The sequence below is a fragment of the Ursus maritimus genome, unplaced genomic scaffold, assembly GCF_017311325.1.
Source record: "Ursus maritimus isolate PB19 unplaced genomic scaffold, ASM1731132v1 scaffold_27, whole genome shotgun sequence".
NCBI classification, from domain to species: Eukaryota; Metazoa; Chordata; class Mammalia; order Carnivora; family Ursidae; genus Ursus; species Ursus maritimus.
This window is the reverse complement of record NW_024425230.1, coordinates 24,786,241-24,811,645: the sequence shown is the minus strand read 5'-3', so window position 1 is coordinate 24,811,645 and position 25,405 is coordinate 24,786,241.

Below are 25,405 nucleotides of genomic sequence, written 5' to 3'. Positions count from 1 at the left end.
CGCCAACGGTCTAGCGGGGCCGGGGGTGGGGGGGGGAGCCACCTCCGGCTGAAGCTGCCACGTGGTGTAATGGGGACACGTGGGTCAGGAAGCGCGGCGGGCAGGGGGCCGGCTGGGGACAGGTGGAGCCGGAAGGCGTCCCAGGAAGCTTCCCCGAGAAGGGGGCATAGGGTGCTTCTGGAAGGATTAGTAGGAGTTTATAGGGATTTTTCCACGAGACCAAGGTGGGATTCGGGGAGTGGAGTTCAGAAGGTGTTGCACACAGAGAAGAGGCCCCAGGGAAAGATCCAGAAGCCCAGGCAGGCTCAAACCTCTTACCTCCTGCAACCTCTCACGTGCACGAGGCTCCTCACCTCCTCCTTATGCACCAGGTGCATAAGCTCCACGCCTGCCCAGGCCTCTGGCGGCACCTGGCAGGAGAGAGAGTCCTTCTGAGCAGCTGGTGCCTCTAGTCGTAGAGACTCGGGATTTTAAATCACTTGAATCATAAATTTTTTTTTCCAACAAAAATCTTCCTAACTCTCATTTGCAAACCAGATAAAAAGTGCCTGTGGCTGAAAGTAGGTTTTTATCATGAGGCCCCTGAGGGGTTCCGCAGAGCTCTGTGGGTTCCAGGGAGCACGGTTTGAAAAGCTCCGTGCTCAGATTATTTTCATTTTGCCTTTGGCAGTCATTCCCATAGTGTCAGCTTCATGGTACTGTGGCTTGTCTTGCGATGTCTCCTTCATCTTCTGGGTGTCTTGCTGGTTTTTGTGTCAACAATTTTCAGTGAAACGAAGCCAGAACGATCCCGTGTGTGACTACGTAACAAGTGTGGGGCATGTGGGTTACCAGCGGCAAGGATCTGTGACAGGTGCTGGCTCAGAAGATTCAAGCCGTAAGCTGACCAGCCCCACAGGCAGAGGGAGGCGTGAACTTCTTGCAAAGAAATGGGCTTTTTATTTCCAATCTTGTCCATCAATGTATTCTCCCAAGATTCTTCAGATTCTATAAAAGCTGGCAAGAGGGAAACATAGCTTATTTCCAGGGTATAAGACTTGACCAGTTGTATCCAGGATCTTACCTCCTTTCAAACGTATCAACTTTACATCAGTGAGAATGTGGGAGGTTTTTTGAAAGTGGGGTTTGAACGGGGACAGGAAGTCAAAAGTATAAAAATGGAAAAGCCCCACTGGCTCCGGGTGGGGTGGAAGGTTCCAGTTCAAGCTCGGGCTCCTGCTCGCTTCTCACAGAGCTCCTCTGAAGGAGGAAACCAATGCTCTGAGTGGGACGACACCCAAAGAGAACCCCGTCCTCACCAAGGGCGGTCCTCGTCCTTAGAAAGGAATCTGAAGAACCCCTTCTGGGCACAGACCCAGCTCTAAGAGCAAAATCATATGACTGATTTAAGGTGATCAACGTTACACAAGGTCAGTCTGGAGAACTTAGAGGACCCCTCCACCTGTGTGAGGAGCTCCAGCGGGGAAAGGCGGCAGGTGGCATTTCCCTCCGGGTGGGCGGCCGCAGTTGCCCGAGGCCCGTCTTGCGTGCCAGGCCAATGCCCTGCTGATCCTGGCAGTGTCAGGGAGGGCTGCCGTGCTGGTGGGCAACCAGCAGCCTCACCGTCTGGGGGCATCTGGCCTCACATCCAGAGAGGTCTTTGCTTCCAACCATATCACCCCAGACCCTGGAACACCCTCAACTTTGGACTTGCCTCCCAAGCTATGGGGATTCAGCCTGTCCCGGCTTGCTAGGGCTGGACGTAGCAAGCCCTGTGTCGCCCTGAGTTCTTGGCACAGGTGACCAAAGACCCTGGGTCTCTGGATCCCACGGAACTGTCCGGGGGTGGCCGGCGGTGATCCTGAGCTGTCTGCTGGATGCACAGGCCGTGCCTGGCTCTTTCCACTCCCTGGGGGGGCAGTGGTGTCTGCTGGTGGGCCATGAGGGCCCAGGTGCCCGAGGGTAAGAGCTGGCACAGGATGGCGCCTTGGCATCTGTCCAGCTCCTAGTCCAGTGCTCACCTGCCTTCTTCCCAGGCTCTGGTCCTTGCTGGGGGGTGGGGGCAGTTATTTCCAGCTTGGTGCCCTAGAGTCTCCCCATCCCAGGGGCTCTGCGGCCTCCCAGGCTGACGGCGGGTGTGCAAAGCTTTCTCCTTCCTGTAAAGAGTCACAGGACTGAGCCTGAAGACAAGTGAGTAGGGGAACAGATTTGGGCAAACCGTGAAAAAAAAATGTTTTGAAGCAAACCGGTGGTTTTGGGAGCAGCCTATTTCAAAGCTGACTGTGTTACAGGCACTGAGAAATTCACTCGTATGCTAATTTTCCAAAGGTTCGGGTTCAGGAAAACCTCAAACATAGTGGCTAAGTACTTTTCCTTTCCTTTAAAAATTGTGTTTATTTTCGGACAAACTTAATCCATATGTTTCAGATTCATTTCCGCGTTACTCAGCAAAAGGTTGTTTTTCACCGACATTGCTGAGCCGTGAGTGTGCTTTGCTCCTTTCTTTTCTTTCCTGCAGCCGCCCCACACTCCCCCAGCTGGTGCTCCTGGCTGGGCAACTCTACAGCCTTTTAGGGGACACAAGTAAATCTAGGCCCTGGAAGCAAAAGGAAAAAGTCAGTCACGCTGATCCTGTCTTTATTTAAAGTGGGGATGTTAGGTTCACTATGGATTTTCTGCAGGAATTTCGATTTTTGAAATGGGGCATTGCCATAGTCTTTATAGTAATGACTCCGTGTTTGGGGCTCTTTTAAATGTTGCACCCCGGCCCCAGCCTCACCCCGGTGACCACCATGCAGACTCGCCCTGGTGGGGATGAGCTGGGTCCCAGACTTCTGGGGGACCCGAAGCCCGTCTCTCCTCCTCGCTTGCTTCCTTTCGCTTTCAGAGAGGGAAGGAGTTCTGGTGGCCCACGCTGGAATGTTTTGCAGTCTGGGCTGATGTGTCACTGTGCCTCTGACTTCTTCAGAAGCGACCGAGTTCATCAGATTTCTCAATTCAATTCCTGGTAGCAAAAGGGAAAGCAGCTGTAGGATTTTGGCTTTGGAGCTTCTCTGTGCAGGAATTTCTTCTCATTTAAATGATTTTTGAAAAAGAAGAAGACACAGCGATCTCAGTGGTGTGTGTGGTTCCTAGCTTTGAAGAGGCTCAGCGGTTCCTCTGACCGCAGCACTGTGGGCTGTGTGTATACACGAGCCAGGTAGCTGGGCGAGAGCTTGGATCTGTTTTAAATTTTCAGATTATTGGGTAATGTTGTTACAAATGCTAACATATAAACATTTCCCGGGATTTTCTGAGAATGACCATGTCGTGGATTTCATTTTTACTTTGAACATCCCCACACACAGTTACTTCAAATGAGAAGCTATTTTTAACATATCTTTAAAAAATGATGCTCTGATTGAATCTTGCTTAATAAGCACACACGTGAGTCTGTGCTCGGCTGGGTCATTCGGGGACACCAGCTCTCGCAGGTCAGGGGAGCAGAGCAGAGTCTGAGCGGTGAGTGTCAGGTTTGCGCACGGCCCTCTGCAGGCCATTCTGGGGCGCCGTGGTGCAGGAGGCTGGAATCTCCCTCCCACGATGTACAAAGGGCCTCATCTCAGTGCAAGAAAGAGCCATTTCTTCCTTTAGGACAGGGCCCCCTTGGGCTCAGATGCAGAGACTTTCTTGTTCTGTGCATTCCCAAAGCCCGCACATCGCAGGCACTAAACATTTACTAAATATAGCAACGCAGGAGTCCTGCGTCTGAGCCCCGGCCCCCAAGTGCATACATTTCCCGAAGGAATAGATTCGATGTGGATCCTTGTGTATTCTGCTCCGGGCACTGAATGAACCCAGAGCCCTACCAGTCACCTTGTCAAGGTCTGCACTCCGCCGCCCTCTGGTTATTCTTGTCATTATTAAGCCCCGTGCTTACTGAGCACTTCCTAAGCTCAGGCCCCGCGCAATCATCCAGTCCTCCTGACAGCTCTGAGCGAGGCGTCGGATGGAGAAGACTCCGTGAGGTCTACTGGGCTCACTCAGGAGCCTTGAACCATGGTGCCAGTCTCAGGGACATTAGCAGGTGATGGAGTTGGAACTGGGACCTGGGTCTGTGTGCCTCCAAACGCCCGTGCTCTGAATAATGACCAATGTTGCTTGAGTTTTCAAGTTGGAGAAAGCATGTTTATGGGAATATTGTAATTCACAGTAAAGCAGCTGGAGAGTAATTTCAACCCCAAAGTGCTCACTGTTGATTTGCCGATTCTTGATCGGAAAGTTGGGATTCAGAGATGGCTCCATGGCACCTCGCTGTGATGGAGAAGCTCATGGTCGATCTGGGGAGAGAGACAGACAGACAGACACTCTGTGACCTGCAGTGTGTGCTGGAAGCAAGGGGTGAACTGGGGAAGGAGACCAGCAGGCAAGACTCCTGGATGGAGGATGTGGTGTTCAGTTCTCGAAGAGCACAGTTTGCTGGCCAGAGAGAGAAGGGTTAGGAAGGAAGGAATAGTCTGAACTAAGTTCAGAGAATCCAGGAAGCAGGATCCTGGAGGGAGGTCTAGGGGTTCCTGGAAAGGAGATGATAACGGTGGGGGGAGTGGGGATGGTCCGTAACAGCTGGGGCTGTGATCCCGGCCTTTCCCCGAGACTACCGTGATGAGGGGAGGAGTGGAGTCACTAGGGGGACATTGGGCTCTTGTTCTTGGTGGCAGGTGGCTTGGGTTGGGTTTGTGCTCCTCGGTCCTGAGGGTGGTGTTCTTGGCAGCAAGATTCCAGGATGCCCGCTCTCCCTGGCGGAGTGTGGCTGGCAGGGCCCAACAAGAAGGAAAAGTAGACGGCCCAAGGTGAGTTCTTGGTGCCCGGCCAACAGGGCTTGGAGGCCACGAGGGAGGACATTAAACTGGAAATATTTCAGGAATTTGCAGCCCGAGTCACTGCCGGTACAGGGCCTGGTCCCTCTGCAGGTAGCACTCGAAGGATTTGAGGGTGTTTTTCAGAGACTTATAACCCAGCGCCTTGTCTACAGATATCCTTCCAGACTGTTTGGTCTCAGTGTGGGGTCAACAGGGTACGTGCCTTTGTCCTACATCTTTTGTGCTGATTTCTGGAAGCACCTACCTAATTCTTCACAGATTCTCGGGCAAATCCCTCACTGCCTTGTCAGTCTGACCCGCGGCACAGGTGGGGCAAGGGATGAGGGGCACAGGGATAGAATTTTCGTGAGAGGTTCACTTTCGTGGAGGATGCTGGTCCAGGTCAAGTTTGGAGAAGCTTCACTGGTTGATGCAAACCGAATGCTGTCTGGTGTGTGACCTTGCCTCGCCCCCCTCCCTTCTCCTCACTGTGTTTGTGATGAGACATTCAGGGGATTTCGGGAAAGAAATCCACCCACAAATATCCCCTGAGGGTCACCCGGGTGCCCGGAGCTGGACGTTGTCCTAGAGTAAACATAGGCGTGCCCCCCGCGTGGCCAGAGGAGAGAGGGGCCACCGAGGCCTGGGCTCTGCCATTCAACAGCAGCGTGAGTCTCAGTCCAGCTCCCCCACGATCGCCAGGATGGTTCTACCCAGACAGACAGAGAGGAATGCAGAGAAGGTATTTCAGGGAAAATTCCCGTAGATTTTGCTGACTCCAAAATAAAAGGTTTCCCATCGTCCTTCATCATTTTTAAAGGCTTATTTAGTTTATATTTTCTTGAGTTTATAGACTAGGAGAGCTGGTGGAATGAACCAGAAAGGGGCATGGGCTTTTGGAACCCCACAGACCTGCCACCCCCGATGATTTGCTGTGTGACTTCCGACAAGTTACTCCACCTCTCTGTGCCTTAGTTGCTTATTCAGCCCCTAAAATGGGACGACTGTGTATTTTTCTGAGAGGAGACACCAATAGTGAACTAACGTACAGCAAACTCCTTAGAGCCGTGGCCGGGTCTGTGCTAGGTATACAAATGGCATGTCTCCTGCATTTGCCCACACGCTCCATTGAATCAGCAGACATTTCAAGTGCAGGAGGCCAACTGTGACTTCCGGGCGAGTTTGCAAACTTTGTCAGACTTTCTCAGTCGCCACCCCCCACCCCCGTCATGGCCCGGAGGCGCTCCAGAAGCTGCCTGCGGAGGGGGCAGCGAGCCGTGGAGGATGCCCACCTCTGCGCACCGTGGGAGCAGGAACGGGGCCCACCTGCATCTCCAGAGCGGAGCTGGTGCCTAACGCACGTTTGTGAGTGACTGCTGTTTGAACGGAGAGGCCCTCTTGAGTACCCCCTGCCCCCCCCCCGCTATATACCGCTTGCCCGCAGACGTGCTCTCCATACACTCGCTCCCTTGCGCCCCGCATCAGGCCCACAGCAAGTACGGCCTTTATTCCGTCTCCCCTGTACAGACAAGGACTCGGAGGGATTGCATGGCTTGTCAGGGTCACACGGCCAGCACGGGCCCCACCAGGCTTCCAGAAGGAGCTGTGTCGCTCAGCAGCCTGAACCACCATGCCGCACGGCAGGGCTGCTGGTAGGAAGCAGAATAGGGAAGTGGATTAGGAATCTGCTCTCACTGCCAATGCAAATGCAAACTTTAAAGGTGTCAAAAACAGACTTTCCAGAGTCTCCATGCCCTGGCTCGGGGCGTCCCTCTGGAAGCAAGCGTGGGAGCCGCGGTTCGGAGGACCGTGTGGGTTGGGGCAGGGCCCTGTGACCAGGACGTCTGCAGGGCATGGCTGCTGGCCCATCCTGGCTGTGCAGCCCACAGACCAGTGTGCCTTCGTGGAGGACGGGGTTCCACTCCTGTTCTCCAAACTTCCGGGCCATCGGGAGGCATGTCATCGTTGTGGGTGTATAAGGGCAGATATCCTAAAAGCGCCTTATCCACCTGTCACCAGGATGCTCCCGCCATTGCCAGCAGCCCCTGATGCGGCTTTAGCTGTGGGGGTTTTCTCTGACCCCCCCCCCCGAAAGGGCAGCTGTGCGTGCTCCCACAGGCAGGACTCCCCATGAGATTAGAACAATTTATCACTGATTATGGTTTTGAAAACTAAGCTTAGAGGAGCCTTTCCTAAAACCGTTTCTCTGGAGCACCGCTTCCTTGGGCTGGTCATAGACATTCTAAGGTCAAATACTTTTGGGACAAGGTGGGTTCAGCAAAGTTGACGTGTTTTTATCCCCGACGCCCTTCTCAGTGCATTTACAAGACAGCGCACAAGAGGGGCGCAGAGTCAGCAGCTCTGCCAAGCGCCTTTGTCTCCGCGCCCCCCGCTTTCCTGGAGCAGCAGGGGCAGGTGCTGTGGGCGCCGTCGGGGGCCTCGGGCCAAGTCCAGAGCCGTAAGCTGGGGTGAAAAAGACCCTCAGTGCAGCCGGGCACTGCCTTCCAGAGCCTAACGTGGTTCTCATCTCATCGCGGTTCTGCGAACACCAGCGTCACTCTGAGTCGGGGCAGAAAGCTCGTGTCAAATCTTCATTACCTTCGTGCGTTTGCGTTGGGGTTGCCATGTCACCACGTGTGTCCTGGGTCGGGGGATTGGAGTGGTGCTGTCATCTGGAGCAGAGACCGTTAGGCATTTCACCTTTGCTCTCCTGCGGTTTCCCCGAGGGCCTGGAGCGAGCACGGCGGCTCCTTGTCCCGCACAGGCAGCCGGAAGCTGATCCCTCTTCCCACCTTGCACGAAATAAGGACGCGTTTACAAACTTGTCATTTCTACACCCCTTGCTTTTTAAAAAGCAATTACTTTTATGCTTGGAGTGTTAAGTGATTATCTCTCCCTCAGGATAAGGTACAAAATTGCTTCTGTCCCGTTTTGCAATTTGCTGTCGCAATTCCACACTGTTTGTACCAGAGAGCATTTCCATAAAGAGATTAGCAAGGATTTTCCGTGGAGATTTGCGTTCGCCTCTCTTTGCCCATGGCGCTCGACCCTGCAGAGTGCTCTGTAAGTGGAGAGGACGGCAGCCGAATTCGGGGCCGCTAATGCACTCTCGCTGGGTCCCGTTTTCACCCTGGATGGTGCCCTGATGGAGGACCTGAAACCCCAGATGTCCAGGAAAGGAGCCTGCCAGGAAATGAACGAGCTGACTGGAGGTATCCTGGGCTACATGGTCTTTTCAGGAGACTTGGTGCACGCTCTGTGTCCCACTTACATGTGTGATAAGCCGCCAATGCATTCATCAGTCTGAGCGGTTCACTGAAAAGGATACGGGGCTTGAAGCCAGGAGCCATCGCGTTTGCTGAACCAGTTCATTCAGCCAACACTGCCCGAGCAACCAGCCCACACCAGACACAAAGCATGCACAACCCAATCGTTCGTTCTCCTATGTAACAATTTGAGGTCACGGGGGCAGCCATGTGAACAAATGGGAATACTAGGGTATTCAGTGTCTGCACAAGGAGGGGGGAGAGGAGTGAGAACTCCATTATTCCCCAGGGGACTTCATGCTTGATTTGAACCCTACGAGTCGTACTGAGGATTCGTCTGTTAACAGAGAAGGGCCCTTTGGACAAAGGGAGATCAGACAATCTGGGTCATTGCAGGAGCTCCCAGCAGCTCGGGACGGCCAGAGTGGACGGACGAGCCAAGTGCGGCGAGAGAGAGAGAGGTTTAGAATGAGAGGTGCCCAGGCAAGTCTAGTAAAGACAAGGCCTGACAAGAGCCCAGTGGCTCTTCGTGGCCCCAGGGTAGTGAGGTTGGCCGGGGCTGCCTAAGGGAGTAGAGGACAGCTGCCTGTGGTTGTCAGGAGCTGAGAAGTGCAGGTGCTCCCAAACCCAGATGATTATGCACAGGGTACGATGTCCATTTGAACGCAGCCTGAGATCACTATACGTTCTCTGCATGATGCAGACGGGCCACTGTCACTATCAATGCTGCCTAGTGCCACGGGGACACCCGCAACGTCCTGGGCGTGTGGGGTGTATGTTCTGTAAGTAATACGGCCATGTAACTATATTCCTTTATCCCTTGGAAAGTAGAGAAAAGGAAAAAAATACCACAGTTCCATCCCTTAAGTCAGTCACTGTAAGAATTTTGGTGAATATTTTTCTAGTTTTTAATTTTTTTTTATCACTGTGTGTGTTTACGTACTGATGATAGAATTTTATCACACACAGAAGCAAGTAAAAAGTTTTCACCTCCTTCTCACCGCCATCATTTTAATTCCTGTAAGAGGATATCCAATTCGTTTCTAAATTTTTACTCGTTTTTTTTTTAAGACTTTATTTGACTTTATTTATTTGACACAGAGAGAGAGAGTATAAGCAGGGGGAGTGGCAGGGAGAAGGAGAAACAGGCTCCCACTGAGCAGAAAGCCTGATGTGGGGCTTGATCCCAGGACCCTGGGATCATGACCTGAGCCACCCAGGCGCCCCTGAATTCGTTTTGCCGGAGGAAACATTCCAGAAGCCGGACTTCAGTGGGTCAAGGTATATGGACACTTCCACGGTCCTTTATCCATGTGGCCTCTAGAGCTCAGTCCCCATTAACAGGACCACCTGCGCTTTGACCAGCGGTAGATCCGTATGAGGACTTGACGATCATTTTAATAGGTGAAATGTTCGTGTTTCTCTGCTTGCTGGTGAAGTCCAAGCCCGTCCCCTACGTCTGTCCCCTACGTTTGTCTCTTTTGGGAAATGTCTGTTCATACCACGCTTATGCAACAGGGTATTTCTCCTTTTTATCAACGTCCCTGAGCTCTTTACAAATCTGTGCAGGTCTCGCTCCCTGTCTTCCTTTTTTGTTATTTTGCCAAATGCATGAAATATTGCCATACAGTCCAACCCGTGTAGCGCATTTGCCCCGTGTTCCTTCTTTCCAAATGCAGCTGTAGGGTTTGCTGCCGGTCCTGTGGATGGACTGGGAAGCCCCACGACCTGCCTGGCCCTCATTTCGGTGCATGGTGCTCAGAGAGGCTGTCCATTGGTTGTCCCCCCGCCTACGACCCTGATGTCCAGACACCCTGTATCAAACAAGTTTCCTTTATCCGTCCGTTTGTGCTGCCGGCAGAGTTCTGTCAATCCAGTTCCCAGTGCGGGAGATGACGAGATGCGATAGGCTAGCATGGCAGGAATTCGGCCACACACTTATCTGGCCATCTGGGCGGACTTCAGAGACCCCTCTCCGTGGGCCAGGCCTGGCTGTGTCTCCAAGGCCCTGCAGAGCCTAAGACCTCGGCCAAATAGGATCAGCCCGGTGGCACGCTGGGCCGCCAGCCGCCATGCGAGCTGTGGAAGCCGCCGTGCAGCACTGGGTGGGGAGGGGGGCTACCTTGTTCTCCCCCCCCCAAGATGCATGTGAGTCCAGGCCTGAGGGAGACCACCCTCGGGGGCTCCCACGCGTGGTGCAGACTAGGGAGGCCTGGTCCAGGGGGGTGTCACCATTCTGAGTGTCAGGTGCCAGCTCTCCCACCAAATGGGTGTTTATGCAAAATGCTGTTCACCGAGAGCACGGAAATTGCTCCGAGCCCAAGTGAAAGGGCAGCTGAGATCACGCCCCAGGCTGCGCGTTCCCAGAGGCCTCTATCACTGCAGACCCCGTGAGTTGTGCGGGCGCGGGGAGGCTGCATGGCCCTTCCCCTCTGCCTGGGCTGCCGGTGGGGCTGCTGGTAGAGCAGGGCTCCCGTTTTATTTGGTGATCGTTCCTGAGGACGTTGCAGGGTCTGGCGGGGTCCGTGTCTGCTGCCTGTGTGGAATGAGCGGGTGAATGGACCGTGGCTGCACGTGGCTGGCTTGTCTATGTCTTCCCCTAGGAGAGAGCTTCACGCTGCTTGTAGCAACTCCTTTTATTTTGTAATTTTAAAAAAATTTTTAAAAATACATAAATAGCTTTTTTCTTTTTTTTCCCCCCGCACCCAACATGGGGCTTGAACTCACGAGCCCGAGGCCAGGAGTCGCACATTCCCCCGCCTCAGCCAGCCGGGCGCCCCTTGGTGGCAGCTCCGTTTGAACTGCTCCTGTCTCTGTTTACTAAAGTCCTGGAGAACCTTGACTTGAACATCCGCTTACTTTAGGGCTTCTCCCTAATTCCAGGCTTTCGTGTCCATCAAATACGCGTCAGAGTCACACTCCTGTGCAGTCTTTACAAACCACGTTTTCAAAAACCTTACCGTGTATCAGAGCCACAGAGGACATTTACATTCCGAAAAGATTTGCAAGGGAATCGACGTTTCTACCGTTTCTGATCGTAGCTGAAATAGCTCAGCCTTTGGTGTAGAACCAGAAACCTTGAGTTTAACCCCTTCTTTTAACTTTCCAAAAACCTGTTACGAGCTAAAGCTGTCGACCGAGAGGTTTGGGACCCGCTGGGGCAGCCGCTCAGCCTGGCGCACGGGGCCGGCCAGGGCTGGGCCACACCTGTCTCTCCGGCTTCTTGTCCACCTGCTTTTCCCCTTCATTTTAGACCTTGTCGGCGTCCTGCTTACACGATGTGCTGTTCACCATCTTCCTGTTGCAGATCCTCTCTTCGCTACCCAAATATCCAGCAAACGACCGTCCTGACCCTGCACAGGCATCACTCCCCCACCCCCGCTTTCTGTGTGAAGAGTTCCCTAACCCTCTTTCTCCAGTGTCTCAGCAAGCTAGTGCTGTGTAACAGAGTACCCCCAAGCCAGTGGTTTCCAACAGGAAACCTGTACTATCATTGGATGGATGGGCCGGCTGGCTCCGCAGGTCCGCAGAGGCTTGGCCAATGTTGGCGTGCTCTCGAGTCTATATTCGGTTGCGGAATGGCTGGAGGCTGGCTGGCGTAGGGGGTCCCCACTGGCTGACTTTCTACTGAGAGGATGAGTGACTGGGCCACGTGACTCTCAGCATTGAGCCGACTAACCTAGGTGTGTTCTCCAGGTGACTGATACAGTTCAGTGGGAGAGAGGGAACCTATGCACAGATCTCAAAACTCAATGGCACACCCTCCCTTCTGCCTCATTCTTTTGGCCAAAGCAAGGCCAATCCATATGCAAGGGGAGGGGGTTTCTAGTCTACCTTTTGAGAGAAGAAGCTGCAAAGCCACATGGCAAAGAACATGGACGTGGGAGGAAGAGGAAGGGCAAGGGGAATGAGGCCATATTAGTGACCCATCCACCACGCCCACCTTGGACAGAATGGCTTCGCCAGCACTTGAATGTACTTGCACGGTGACACATTGCTTGTTTATCGGAATCCTAATTCTGCCCCCGACATGTCCTGGTACTTGCATTAATCTCAGTGGCATCCCAGTCATCAGTGAACTTCCTTGGGCTGCTTGGCCATCCATCCCCTGAGTGCAGAGACAGGGCAGGCCGGCACCCAGGAGTGGGAGTACCCAGGAGGGAGGGGCCTCTGGTGGGGAGGGGGCATGCCGCACATGTCCCCTCCATGTCCCCAAGACGGCTCAAGGCCTCAGCTGCTGTAGGGCAGGTTCCAGAGCCCGAAGGAAGCCCTGTTGCCCCATTCATGCTTCCTGATGCTCTTGCCCTCAGCTGGGCGTGGGCGGGCAGGTCCCAGCAGCCAAAGCCCCAGCCCTCACCCACAATGCCAGCAATGCAGCCCCCAGAGGATCTGCCTGGGGCCTGCCCACACTCCCGGATGTTGACCGGGGCACGGCTCCAGCGCCAGCTTTAATGGATAGTCTCATTGCTTTTAAAATAATGACCACTGGGCGTGGGCTGGCAGGAGCGGTGACATCACTTTCCTGCAATTCGGGGTCAGTTCCTGGTGCTTTTCCCTGCATCTTTGAATGGCTGGAATCAATCTACTGGTTGGGTACGTGTCCTGGACTGTTTCTAGCATGTTCGACACCCAGGCCATGATGCGGTCAGGAGAGCCAATGGGTTTGAAGTCAGAGGTCCTGGGCTCGAGATTCGGCCACTGGCTTGCTGTGTGAACGTGGGCCGCCCACTGAACTTCTCTTGGCCCAAGCTTTCTTACCTGTGTGACAGCGGAGCACCTCTTGCCTTTGTGAAGGAGTGGCGAGGCTCCCTCGGCGCCGAGGCTGAGCGGGACCTTCTGGGAGAGCCGCCGTGACAGTCTGGGAACGGAACTGGCGGAACAAGGGGGAAATGAGCGACCTTCCCTTCCACTCGGGGCTCTGCGCAGTGCCCGGCAGGGACTGCGTGTGCTTGGAGGCAGGGGCCCCTTGCTCCTGGCACAGGGGCACACTCCCGGCTTGCCAGTCTGTGTTGTTGGGGACGCATCAGCCCGGGGAGGTGCCCTTCCGGGGCGCTCACGGCCCGCCTGCTCTGTCTCTGCGTGTTTTCTGCCCGTGGACCTGGGCTGTCTGCCATCAGGTAAAGGTTGTCCCCTTGGAATGAGTTTGACTTCGAGTCTGTCACTATTTTAACGGACCTTTACATCCTAAACATGTCGATGGGAAGACAGGGTCATGCGTGGGTCCCAGAGCAGGACAGCAGAGACCAGTTTCGTGTTTCCTCTCCTCCCACCGTGATTTTAGCTTGAAGAGCGCCTGTGGGCAGGAGTTGTTGCTTCTCAGCTATGGCCCCTTGTTGGGTTTCTCCATCCTTCCATAGAAGGCCAGCATTCCGGCCTGCTCTGAGTCCCTCGTGGTCATGGCAGGAGGACAAAGCCACGTGGCAGCTGGACAAGGGTGCACATCTTCTCATGCCAAGTGGCCTCTAAACACCGCGGCTCTCCCTGATGTCTCCCGGGACCCTCGGTGACAAGGGGACGCTGGCGCCCAGTCTCAAACTGCCCCCGCCTGTCCTGTGTGCACCTGCACTTCCTCGCGGAGGGTTCCCGCCGTCACCGCGGGGCACAGAGATGGGTGTGCAAGACGGCGGGTGTGCACCGGGCTTCACGCCCCTGGGGGTCCACCCGCGTGTGAGCAGTTCAGCAGAATTCCTTTCCGGAGCCAGGGTGCATCCTTCCAAGGCGTGAGTTCCCACACGCAGCTGTCGAATGACAAGGCCGGGGCTCCGTCCTCCTGAGAGCTGTGTGGGGTATTCGGTTCCATTTTGACCCAGACTTTCAGGCATTGGACTCAGAAATGCCAAACAACGAAGTGTTGGTTTTAGGGTTTATGAGAACCAGCACCTCCCCCCCTAAAGAAGACTCTTACAGAAGCAAGCCATTGTAACGGGAAGTCTCTTGGCGCCGGGGAGGAGCGGTGAAGGTGATGGGGGTGTGGTGATAGCGATCTGCCCCTTGCCCCCAGCACCGCAGTCAGGGTCTCGTTCACCGTGTCACCGAGCTCGCTCGGCAGCTCTGAGGCTGCTTCTGGGCCAGCCGGGTTACCCAGACGGGACAAAGGAGCCCCAGAGAAGTCAAGCCCGTGGCCCAAAGACACGCAGCTAACCTGCGGGGTCGGGGCGGTGGTGATGCCGGCACCCGGGTCTCTGCACCACCTCCAGCTGGTTCTCGGTGGTGGGCAGGTGGCATCTGTGGCCTCAAAGAGCCAAAGATGAACAAGCTGCCAAAGAAGATGGTGCCTTTTGGGTGCCCTGTTTGTGAAGGGTTTCTGCCCAGCCTGAGAGCGTGTGTGGACAGGATTGTCACGTGGTGGAAAGTCTTCTGGGACAGGGGCGGGAGCACTAAGTAGCCGTGTGACCCGAGACACGTGACACTTTGGAGCCTCAGTCTCCCTACCCATGAAACAAGAAGGCTGGCCTGGATCGTCTCTGGGCCCTTCCAGGGCTGACACCCAGGTGAGGACGCTGGCCCATTGCTTCCGACCTCTGAGGGCAGGTGCCTACGCAGGACTAGACTTGCTGGAAGCCTACGTGCCTTCCCTAAGGGTTGACGGGGCTTCCTTCACATTACGTGAAAATGTTCAAAGTTCTGGGAAAGACTCTGACATCCAAGCAAATGAATCTTCCCTTTGTGATAAAACCAATGTCTTCCGTCTGGTTGATAAGCTGAGACCAGAGTCTTGTCATCATACCTAAAGCAAGTGAAGCATACGGGCCGTGGGGGAGGGGATAGGTTTTCAATGTGGCTTTTGTTGTTTCCGGAAAGGTTTTAATTCATGTCTGCGTGGGAGGTGGCCCAGGCCTGAATTTGCAGAAGCAGGGCGAGGGGCAGGTCACAGGGGGGCTGGCACTTTCCCGTTTGGACACGTAAGCCAGCGCCAGGACCCCAATCTCTGTGTTGGCGCCCAGGGAAGCAGGAGAGGCAGACTGATCCCGCACCAGCCCCTAGAACACGTTCTGTCCCCTGACGGAACCAGTCGTGGCTTGGAAACCCCGTCCGCTGGGGAGGACCCGGCCTGCTTCCTTCCCCAGCCAGGCCGCTAAAGGCTGGCCGCATTCTGTGAGTCGGGTCCGAGCAAAAGCAACACACAGAAGATGATGATTATGGGTGTTTTTAAACCTGCCCCTTCCTGCCCAGCCCGGGACAATATTTACAAAGCAGACATGCAAACAAGCAGACCTTTTCATACACAGGCTCCCCCCATGCTGGAGTCGCTGCCCAGCCCCGGCTTAGGCGTTTAAAGAGCCCGTTTGCCTGCGAGCTGTGCCCGCCTTTCCTCCGGTGGTTCCAGTGTGGTGAGGGAGTCCGGAGCAGGGTTGCTCTTGCTTCAGTAAGGCACAGGCCCCTTTTCGGGAAAGCATTCTCAGGGATGTCCGGAGTTGACTTAAATCACCGTTACTATTATGTTTTTTAAACGTGGACAGACATCACACCAGGTATAAATGTCTTTAGCTTAGAGTTCTGATGTCACTATCAATCTAAAACAAATGTACAGGTGATACGCAAACCGAAGTCCAGACGCATGGGATTCCGACGATCGGCGTTAGCTCCGCGTGCCACCTCTAAACCCCTGGTGCTGGGCTCCGATGCGGAGAACCTTGATCGCTGTGTCTCAGCGTTCATTCGCTACGGAGTTGATTTTGTGTATAAAGGACCTTTGCTGAGGTATCAGGGATCCCTTGTCCCCACTTTTTCTCACTGAAGTGATTTTGAGCCACTAACCCTTTCTTTTATCAAGCTTGTTGCTCTAAAAGGAGGTCGCCCCATATCTAATTTCTGGACAAAAAAAAATGTCAAATGCTGGTTAATAGAATATTCTTCGCTGTGTATGTACTTAACTGCTAGTTAACAATCGAATGTTGGCGTGGGCTAGATGAGGTCTGTAAAGATAATTCCAGCAACCAGAATTATCCTGCAAAACACTTTTGGGGGAGATTGGCGTGTCCATGCCATATGTATCGCGTGATGATTTGGTGCTTCTCCCGCTTATTCTGTTTTCTGTGAACACTGTTTGGAGGGCACCGAGACGTTATTGATCTTGACTCAGTCCCAGGTACTCACTCATGCGAACGCGGGCCCTGAACTTGTGGGTAGCACTTCGTTAGACGGTACTCATCCCGGTGATCGGGGACATGCTTCTGCCGTAGAGCCCCCGAGACTACATCCACGGGGTGTCTGAATCCCGATTTTGAAGACTGTTCTTCTGGGGGGAAGCCCAAGGGGGGGAAAGAGGTCTCCCCACGACGAGGGATGGCCAAGAGAACAGCATCTTCCGGGAGCCAAGAAAGGGCGAATGGCAGTGGCTGCACGTAGTTGACTGTTTACTCCTTGCATACTTAACGGGACTCCGTCCTCTTCATACAGCGAACCTGGGGGCTGGGGAAGCAGCAGTGGTGACGTGAGCTGCCCGAGACAGTTTGCAGGCTCTTTAGAGCTGCCCGCCAAGCCCCAGGAGAGAATTAGTGTCTGAGTGCCGGGGTCCCTTCACTCCTCGTGTTCCCTGTTATGCCGTTGGATCGCATTTTCACGGGACCTCAGGCATTTCCAGGAATCAAATCCTAAGAGGGATAAAAATGTGCCACCTTTAAGAATAGTCTCGAGAATGTGCCTCGGGCTTTGAGGACACTCCCTGAGGAATGACCGGAGAGAGAGTCCCCAGTCCCTTCAGGGTAAGGCAATACCCACGTGGAGACCCAAGTCCCGGCATGTTCGTTTGAAACAGAAGAGCCTCAGTTCGGCCCAGGAAGCCAGCCCGTGGGAGTGGGTTGGTGACCAACGCCAAGTGTCGATCAGAAACACCAAGTGCTGGGGCTTTCGGGGACAGGGTTGGGTGGCAGGCTGGCCTTGCTGGGAACAGGTGCAGGGGCGCAGAGGCTGTGGTGAGGGATGAGTGACACATAGACCAGGGCCCGGGACGCCGGCCTTCAGGGGTGGAAGAGAAGCATGTGCGGAAGTATGGGGGTGAGGGGAGTATAAGAAGGGAGAGGGAGTATGCATCTGGAAATGCAGCTTGCATCCAAATGTGGGGGCCTCAGACGCCAGGACAAGAGCACGCCTTGTGTCGTCATGAGGGGGAGTGTTTGTGGACGCCGAGACATCACAGCGAGCCTACAGCCCGTCCCGTGGCCGTGAAGCTCCTGCCCCCCCACACCGGTGGTCTTCATTTAATACTTTCTCTCAAGTTCCCGTCCGTGTCCTGCTGTTGTGCTGACGTCGTGGAGGTCCATGGCCTCGCCTCTGTGAGGGCCCGTGTGTCCCTGGGGATTGGCGAGCCAGATGGAGTGGCGTTATCCAGGATGGGCCACAAAACCCAACAAATCCAGGCCTGTGGAGTTGTTACGAGGCAGGCGAGAGGGAAGCAGCGCCGTGCTGGGGAGGTGGAAGGACGCAGAACACGGATCCCGGAGACCGAAGTGACGGTCGCGCCTGCTCGGAGCTCTCTACGGCCAGAGATGACCGATTCTGTGAAGTAAGAGCTATTGGGTTGTAATGAAGCTGGAAGACACGTGTCAGGAAACCAGCAAGACGCTGGGATAATTTAAAGTCGGAGGAGGACAAGTCCGAGTGGAATCGATCTTGCTGGGAACGGTCACGGTTTGGCTTGAGCGACAGCACGTGCGGCTGTCCTAGAAGGACGATGTGCCCCGTGCCGGGGGGCCGGACGGTGGAGGTGAGTGCCAGAGAAGGCAGATGCAGGGGTGAGTCACCGATGTCTCTGGAGGGGCTGGCCACGGCCGGCGAGGGGCTCGAGAGGCCTCCTGCGGGGTTGGCGGGAGAACCGCTGTAGCAGAGGCTTTGAAAACAGGCACCACATTAAAGCCAAGAGTTTCACTTCTAGGACCTCATCTTCAAGAACTGATGAGGGGAGAGCACGAGAACACGATTATAAGAATTTTTATAACCGATGCCTATCATGGTGAAAAATGGGAAAGTTCCCGAATGCTCGGCAATAGGGAGTTCAGGAAATGAACGTGTGTGGAGCCAGCCTGGGAAGGAATGTGTCTGGTAAATACTCCCTGCTCATCTTCCACCCCCGACTCACCCTTCTATCCATCAATCTGCCCATCACCTTGACATTGTCCTTCTTAAGGTTCAATTAACCTGTCTGAACACGGAGTGCACGCCAGACCCTACGGTGGGCACCAGGATTCTAGGGCACGGCCTCTTCCCCGACCTGCTCGTACTCCTGTGGGGAAGGGGCAGGAAAGTGAACAGGTCATTACAATTCAACACAAGAAACCATCTGATAGAAGAGTGTCAGGTGGCTTCAAAACCCAAAGGGGACAGGAACTAACCACGTCTGGGGAAATCCGGAAAGGCAGGATGAATGGCCGCGTCGTTCCGGGGAGAGCCTGCTGCACGCGTCCCTGCGTCACGGAGAAGGCAGGTGCTGATGGTCTGTGCGTGTGCCCGAGGGACTGCAGGCACCCAGAGCACTGTTCTGCGGGGCTGGTTTCCCTCCCTCCCAGACGCAGGCAGGTGTAGACATGCCAGAGCCACCGTGCGGAATGGACAGTGATGAGTGTCTTCTGTCACACTTTCTGTGAACCCGGTTTAGACACCGTGTCCCCAAACACCTTGGTTGCTCGGCAGCATCTGAGCGGAGGCCCTGAGTGCCAGAGAGTCGATGTCCCGGTGCCTGGAAGCTCACAGGGAGGGAGACTTTCACTTCCACTCGGTGTCCTGTTCTCACACGTGCTGTTTGTGGCCGGCTTCGGTGAACCGCGGTGCGGGTGCTATCGAGCAGGGTGAAGATTTCCTGGGTGGCCCGTATCTGAGGGCCACTCGAACGCTTTTCTCCGCGTGTGCGTCTGAGGCTAACTGGTCAGAGCTCCGGGTCATCCGTGCAGACTCCTGTTGCCCGGCTGCTAGTGTTCCAGGCTGGTGTGGAAGAGCATGGGTTTTGGAGACAGAGACTTAGATTCAAGTCCCAGCCCTGCCATTCTTCAGGCGCCTGGCCTTGTGGGAGGTACCTGTCCTTGCTGAGCCTTACTTTTCTCCCCGTGTAATGGACCCCATCAAGCCTGCTCGTGGGACTGTTCCGTGGATTACCTGAGGCAAGGCGTGTGAAGTGCAAAGGACAGAGCTTCATAAAACACTCAGAAGTGGGAATTGCTTTTGTCCTCACCGTTGTTAGGGCTAGCTCTAGGGATGTTGTTTCAGGTTGTGTTGGGAGAAGTCTCGTGTGTTTCTACGGGCAAGCTTGGCTCGCCGATCAGACCAACCAGATTTACGGTTAAACATGGTCATAAAGAGCGTCTAGTCAAGTCTTGTTTAATGCAGCAGGAGAGCACATTGCGAGGTCTAATTTATTAGGCTAAGAAAACATATGGAACGAATCGTGCTGTTACCAAACACTTAGCTTAGGCCTGGGAATAATCACACGCACTTTATCTTGAGAGGTTCACATGGGAGCAATTTAGCACCTCCTTCAGAAGGTCATGGTGAGGGTTCAGTGCGTTACTACAGGTGCGCTCACAAGAGTAGCTGGTGCTTAGTAGGTGTTCAATACACATTAGCCATCACCACCATCATCACCACCACCACCACCACCATCACCACCATCACCACCATCACCACCATCACCATCATCACCACCACCATCATCACCATCACTGTCATCACTACCACCATCACCATCATCACCATCATCATCACCACAATCACCACCTTCATCACCATCATCATCACTACCATCACCAGCATCACTACCAACACCACTATCACCATCACGGTCCTCATCACCATCATCGTCATCACCATCATCACCGTCACCACCATCATCACCACCATCATCACCACCATCACCACCATCATCATCACCATCATCACCATCACCACCATCATCACCACCATCACCACCATCATCACCACCATCATCACCATCATCACCGTCACCACCATTGTCACCATCATTTGTGATAGGAGCAGTAGTGCTGTTTTAAGAGTAGGAACCTGAAGCACCAGAAAGGTGAAGTAACTGCTAAGGGTCATACAGCAGGTAGCGTGCTTCAGATTTGAATGCAGGCAGATGATTTCAGAGCCAGCACTCTCAATTAACGACTCGGAATACTTTTGATGTTGTCAAAGTATGAATTAACTTTATATCAGTTACAGATATCTTTCTGAAAGGCAGATTTGATCCTTTGTCTCCCACACTGTATGGCCACCAGCCTGCGGCCTTCTAGCGGTGGGAGGGGATATTTCGTTTGCTGGGGTGCCTCTGGCGCCTGGCTTCCTCTCTGACAGCAGCAAAGGTTTATTGATCAAAGTTGATAGCAGCAGAAAGGTCACGCTCTGGCTTGTGGCCAGCCCTGCCTGGCGTCCTGTGGTTGTCTGTCTGTGCTCCAGCCCAGGGAAGTGCGCTGGTCTTCCGCTTATCCCTCCGGCCGTCCTTCCAGACCTGGCCCAAGGTCACCACCCAGTGGAGTCCTTGACCAACGCTTCCCCACACCCCATGCCTCGAGGCAGAACGTGCAGGGGCCCTGGGAGACGGCAGCGCCCCGGGGGTCTGTCGTGGGCCTGGAAGGACGGGTCTGCTCTGGGCCCAGGGCAGAGGGAACACAGCAAAGGCGCAGGCCTGGAGACCGCAGGCTGCTGAGAGAGCCGCCCGGGGCTTCCTCCAAACGGTTCTCCTCTCCAGTGTTAGTCATTATTCTGTCCTCTCGCTGCGGCGTTCAGTCCCATGGTGGCCTTTCTGCTTCCCTTATGAACTTCCAGTGTCCCTGTCCCCGTTTTCCCGCAGCTGCCCGTGTGCTGTTGCCCTACTCTGCGTCTTTGGGCTCGGAGCCATCCAGCCCACACGCCCTCGCCATTTGCTGAGACTGTCAGGTGCTTCCTCAGACAATTTGTTTCTGCCTCTAGTGGCACAGTCGTCTTCTACAGCGGCCCGATGTTCATTGGCTCCTTTTTGCCTCATTTTTCTTTTGTTTTTCTTCCCTCCCTCCCTCCCTCTTCCTCCCTTCCTCCCTCCCTCCCTCCCTTCCTCCTTCCCTCCCTTTCTTCCTAACATCTCCCTCCCTCCCTCCTTTCTTTCCCTCCCTTCTTATTAGTTAATATTTAAATTGAGGTGTAATTGACAGACCATAGCCTGTTCATTTCAGGTGTATAGGATGGTGATTTGGTATTTTTATACATTACGAAATGATCCCCATGCCAGTCCTTTCTACTTTCCAGTTCTTCTTAAACCACAGGACGTTTCCCCGGCCTGCGCGAAGCCGTGACCTATAGCCCCGTGCCTCTTGCTGAGTGTGGGCGTGCTTGTAACTCCACAGGCTGCAGGGACCGGACACGTGGAGCCCTCTCCCTGCAGAGCCCTCCCACTCTCTGCCCTGCTTGTGGTTTGGCCGGGCCTCCTTAGCGGGTACCATCTCTGATCGCCGTCCCCTTCCCCTCTGGTGCTGTAACCCCTGTCCCGTTTCCCATTTGCTGTGTGGTGTCAGCACCCGGAGCCCCAGGCCTGCACGTTCTCAGGGGCGAACGGAGTCCATGGATCTGTCCCTTGGTAGCCTCCTGCCCCCTTACCTTCATCCCTTAGGGCTGGTGGGCGGGGTTCTCTAGAATTGCTTCCTCCGGCTCCCCGGGGTATTGTTCTCAGGAGCGGGCATTTCTGGCTTCTGCTCCAGCTCTACACTCACCGTGGCCCAGCCTGGACCATGTGGAGCAGAAGCGCTTTGACATCCAGCACGCCCTGGCGTCCTCCCCTCGGGTTTGGCGCCTGTTCGCGTAGCCCGTGGTCATTTCCCTGAGAACCCTCCAGGCGAGGAGATCGAGGTCTTTGCTTACAGCATGATTCTGCTCAGACATCATGCAAAGGATGATGCAACGGGTTTAAGAGGGTGACAGAATCATTTGCATGGGGAAAAAAAAGGGCACCTCCAGTGACAGAATGCTGGAATGGGGGTGGGGGGAGGGGCGACGTCCGTGGCATCGATTTTTCTGCTTCCTTCCCCGCATCTGCACCCTCGTGGGTCTGACCCAAGGGCCGCAGGCCTTGCCCAGCGGTGAGATCTGGCTGCATGTGCTTCCTGCCTTACCTCCCCTGGGGCCTGGCGGGGGCAGGGGGGCAAGTGGACAGGCCGCCGCTCCCCTCCCTGGGTCCTGAGAGGTGCTTCTGATGAGATTATAGCAGCAATTCACTTGTCTGGGGAAACCAGCCCCTCTCCCACCCCACATAAGGGAGAGCCCACCATCTATAGTCTGCGCGTGACCCAGTGGAAAGTACACTGGACCAATAGCGGAAGAACTGGGTCCCATGCGGCCGCTCCCACTCACTCTGTGACTGTGGGCACCCCCTTGTCCACTCTGCAACCCCGTTTTCTCCCCCATATGCTGGGTATTGTCTGGCTCTCTGGCCCAGCTCCCAGGGCACTGGCGAAGACCGGCCGAGCTAAGGGATAGGACGGAGCGGGTCACTGCACGGCGGGCTGCCTGTCCCGGACTCCTCGGCTGGCTCTGCGGCCCTGCACTGGGAGTTGGGGTGAAGGCAAAATCTTGAAGCCAACCAGGAATGCTGTTGACCGAACTTGGCCTTGAGGAAGTCAGGACCATGCCAGACTTTAAAATTCAGACTGCGTGTGACGGAGGTTACCTCTAGTTCTTGCTAGTTGAGTCTCGTGAGGAGTCATTTCACGACTGTACTCGGGCTCTTTGATCATGAAATAAGGCCAAGAGTCCTTTCCAGTAAGCTCAGCTGTGGGGGTTACGCGAGGGAGCAGACGGAAACCGCACAGCACCGTGCCCACAACCCGGTGGGGACCCGGTGGGTCTTCTTTCCTCCTTCCTGCCTCCTCCTTTGCTTCTGAGTTATAAAAATGAAGAGTTAGAATAAATACCCTCTACTTAAGAAAACAGAGTCTGTGCCTTTTTAAAAAGAAAACAAAAGACCATGTTTTATTAGTGGGATGTTACTTGGAAGCCTTAAGAAATAACGATGTTTTTCCAAGTAGGAGGGGAAAGACGCAGAGCTCTAGGAGTTAAAGGGAAAATGATAAACATGTCAGAATTACTTCTTTATTTCTATTTTTCATCTTTGCCATACAGCTCGGTGGACGGTGAGGTGCATTTTCCAGCATAGGAACTTTCCTTGGCCGAGGAAAGGCAAGAATAAATACTTTTCCTGGGATGAGTCCATTACCGGTGCCCTCTTTCCAATATTCTTCCAGATTGAAATTTATGCTTAAACGTCCAAGGGAGTGAGCAGAGACTGTGCCTTTCTAAAGCAAGCCTCTGCCGTGTTGTTTTGCAGTGAAAGTCGGTGCTCTTCTGTTTTCAGAAGGTGCACTGGGTTTCAGGACAAAGCGTGTGTGCGGCTGCCCTCGAGTCCACGTGATACGGTCACAGGAGCGAGGATACGGGTCCTGGCGGCTTCCTCACCGCCGCAGGGCCCCTCAGCCCCCAGGCTGCCCTTCTCCTTGCCCATCGGTGCGGGAGAGGCAGGCTGGATGGGCTTCCCCGGTAGCCCTGCAGGGAGGGGAGGCTCCAGACCACAGAATCGGGGCCTTCGGGGAGGCAGAAGCTCTGTTCGGGTGTTGCCTCTGGCCTCCTCCTGCCTCCTACTCCAGGCCGCCTTCAGGCTGACATCCAGGCCTTCCCGCCATGGTGGTCTTACCGCCCGCCTCCCCCTTCCCTGGGCTTCACTCAGGCCGGTCCTTCCACCGCCCCGCAGGTGAGCCAGGCCCCGCCCAGCTCAAGCTGCCGCTCCTCCAGGAAGCCTTCCCCCATCACCCCGCTCTCAGATCTCCTGTGCTCGACCCTTCCCAGTCTCCCCAGACGGAGTCCGTGGCCTCCTCCAGGACGCCAACCTCGGCCCATAGGCTGGATTTGAACTCTGCTGATTTTGTCTGTGTGAGGAAGGAGCGGGCCGGGGCTCAGGACCCCGGGAGAGGAGACAGGTGTCAAAGGGGGGCGGGAGAATATCATGTCCTGAATGCACGCAGCCCCAGGCACAGTACTGGGCACAGTCGAGGTGACAGACAAAGTGACAGACGAATGCTGTGCCACACGCCCTGACCCCAGGGGAGGAAGGGGTGACCCCCTTGCCCCATGACCTCGTGACTGCACCAGATACATACTATTTTTATGCCCACAGAAAGTAAGGAGAAATCTATTATTATATTTTTATGTTTGTAATACATATACTCTATTTCCAGAAAAGAACGCCTCCCGCTGACCGTAAAGGGATTATGATAAGGCTATTCATGTAGAAATCCTAACTGAGAGCCGTGTGGAAGGAAGGGACTGAAATTATGGCACCTTAGCTGATAGAATTATTACGATTATATATAGCTGGGGACCGGGGATGTGGAAGGCCAGGGCAGCCTGCCCCGAAACGGGTCGTATCTGTTGTTGGGGAGAAGTGGGGAGGGAGTGTTTAAAAACTAATAGTATTCGGCTATTGCTTCCGGGAGAAGAGGATCTCCATACATCGTGGTGAGCGGAGGCAGAGAGCGTCGTGGGGACATCGTGGGGTGTGGCTGGCTATGAGGCTTCGGGTGACCGTTGTGAGATGAGCGAGGCCCTTCGCTGAGGAGGTCGTGATGATAAATTCCGGCTTTCTTTTTCCATGGTTGTGTGGGTCATCTTGGAAATAATGTGGATGTGTCTGGGTCAATTTTCAAGTAGTAGTTAACTTTTCAGTGAGACCCCTGACTTGCTGACATGCCCCGCTGCTTGTGAAAATGTTCTGATCAGGGAACATACATTTCAGCAGGAAGGCGCTGCCTGTGGTCGTGGCCGCTCGGGGTCCCGGCTGCTGGAAACGCTGTCTCAGCACCTGCTTCTGAGATCACCAGGGGTGCAGGGAAGGGAGTGTGGAGAGCCACCCACGGGCTCTTACAGCTTCACAGGTGTGACCTCCGTCCCCTCTGCTCATAGACACTGGCCAAGTCAAGTCACATGGCTGTGCCCAGCTTCAGAGGGGAGCAGGGACGTGCAGACTTACCGGGGGCCCACAGGAGGGGCGAGTCCGAGCGTTCGTGGATGGCTTTAGTTTTGGCAAAGTGCCCTATACAGGAAGGCGCTTATTATTTGCCCTCAAGTGAATGTGGATGTTTCCCCTCATCAGGTGGCTGTGTTTGCGTCATAACAGAAACCTTGAACGCTAAGCGGTGGGGAGAACCTGCCGGATGCCCGAGTATCTCGTCTCTTCCAACAGGTCCGGCCCGTGAGATAGCAGGGACCCAAACCGAAGCCAGGGTGCGGCTTACTGTTATTGCGAGAAGTGTCACCTTGGGCTAGTTCCCTGTGGTCGTTGGTGGTTTGGGGAAGAGCAATGGGAAAGCTTGG